We start from the raw sequence: 2,480 nt of genomic DNA on the forward strand, positions 1-2,480 counted from the left end.
CAATTCAGCAGGAACAGTCCCCTAAGTTTGCTCATAGTCTGTACAGAGAGATCCCATAAAACTATGGCAGCATAGGTATTCCCTGTACTAAGCACAATTCAGCAGGAACAGTCCCTAAGTTTGCTCATAGTCTGTACAGAGAGATCCCATAAAACTATGGCAGCATAGGTATTCCCTGTACTAAGCACAATTCAGCAGGAACAGTCCCCTAAGTTTGCTCATAGTCTGTACAGAGAGATCCCATAAAACTATGGCAGCATAGGTATTCCCTGTACTAAGCACAATTCAGCAGGAACAGTCCCCTAAGTTTGCTCATAGTCTGTACAGAGAGATCCCATAAAACTATGGCAGCATAGGTATTCCCTGTACTAAGCACAATTCAGCAGGAACAGTCCCCTAAGTTTGCTCATAGTCTGTACAGAGAGATCCCATAAAACTATGGCAGCATAAGTATCCCTGTACTAAGCACAATTCAGGCAGAACAGTCCCCTAAGTTTGCTCATAGTCTGTACAGAGAGATCCCATAAAACTATGGCAGCATAGGTATTCCCTGTACTAAGCACAATTCAGCAGGAACAGTTCCCTAAGTTTGCTCAATAAGTCTGGTACAGAGAGAGCCCATAAACTTGATGCCCAGCATAGGTATTCCCTGTAACTAAGCCACAATTCAGCAGGGAACAGTCCCCTAAGTTTGCTCATTAGTCTGACAGAGAGATCCCATAAAACTATGGCAGCATAGTGTATTTCCCTCTTGTTACTATGACCAATTTCAGCAGGAACAGTCCCCTAAGTTTTGCTCATAGTCTGTACAGAGAGATCCCATAAAACTATGGCAGCATAGGATTCCCTGATCTCTCTCTTCTCAGCGATGAAGAAGCCATGAGAGCACGATTGTATGTATCATGTAATTACAACAACAGATTGCTACAATAAGTACATGCTACATAGAGCATACCTCACTAGGAGCAAACTTAGCAAGATGTATCCTAATGTTTCTAATGTATGCTTAAGGTGTGGGGAGCAACATGCCAATTTCTTGCATACTTTGTGCCAGTGCCCCTTGGTACAACAGTACTGGGCTGGGGTCCTGTAGCACCTACGAAAGATAATTGATTCTATGCTTTCAGATAGCCCTGATCTGTGCCTCCTGGGAATTGGGACTAGGGAGTGTGCTCCGGTAGAATACAGGCAGTTTATATCTAAGGCCCTGTTTCATGCCATGCGTCAGATAACGAACTGGAAAAGCAGTTCCCCTCCAACCATAACCTCTTGGTACCAAGCTGTCGCCTCCATGAGTAATAAAGAAAAATTATATCAACTAGAAAAGGGCAACTCCAGGACAGATGGGAAATCTGGCAGAAATGGTTAGATACAACGCTTGTGTATTAAAAACACAGGTGATACAGGCGATTTGCCACAAAGGGTTAGTCTGCTACCAATGATTCTCAATGTATTACAAGAAATGAACTTATTGATATGTCTCAAGTATTTTGTAACACCTGTGTACTTTCTGATATATCACTGTTTGTACATTGTTTATCAATAAACTTGACTTGAGCAAAAAGAAAAAAAACAAACAATGGGAACAATGAAAATGGCTGGCACAGAATTATATTGATTATCACCAGTCCCAAGTGCCAAAACTGTTTGTCTTTTTCTTGACTCCACTGACAAGTTGCTAATAATGATGTAGCAGAGAGCTCAGTGACTAATACATATTACACTTTATTTCCAACAATTTCTGTAGTGTTTTACAAAGGTTATAAATAATTCACAGCAGTCCCTGTCTAAGTGAATCTGACAGTCTAACACGGTTATGTAATAAAAAGTCTTACATAAGCCCACATCTAGTAAACCATAGCAACAAATCAGATGTTTGTTTTCAACAGCTGGCCAGTTAATGCTACCTTCTGATTGGTTACTAGACAGTTAAAAATCTTAAAGCTATTTATTAATAAACTCATAGTTCCCTATCACACAAAGAGTAGTCAGTTTTATTAAGAGCAAATTAATATTGTGGTGTTACTACAACAAATGTAATCCACTGTCTAACCAGTTGGCAGGACATGCTTATTAGCGTTGTGAAATGTCTGTCTTATGATTTCAGTTATCCAGGTGTTCAAATGTAGAGTTAAGAAATAGACATAGTCAGTACTGAATAATCGAATCCTAGATTTATGCTTCTAAAATAAGCTATATTCGGAAAACAAACATCCATGAAGCTAATATTCAATCCCTATGTGCGTGGTGCTTTATTTAGTACTGCTGCTACTTGTAGAAGACATATACGCTTGTATAATAATATCTGCAAATGGCACTCGCACAAATCAGCAATGAGCAATCATGAAGTTTTAGTTGAGACCTCAGCATGCGATCATTGTAAAGCTTTATTTGAGACAAGTGGAGATATTTATTGCTGTATGTAGAAATTAAAACTCTTGTTTGATTCGTGTAACATTTTTTAGAACCCTGAACCAAAA

This window comes from Xenopus laevis, chromosome 3L (assembly GCF_017654675.1).
Source record: "Xenopus laevis strain J_2021 chromosome 3L, Xenopus_laevis_v10.1, whole genome shotgun sequence".
Taxonomy (NCBI): Eukaryota; Metazoa; Chordata; class Amphibia; order Anura; family Pipidae; genus Xenopus; species Xenopus laevis.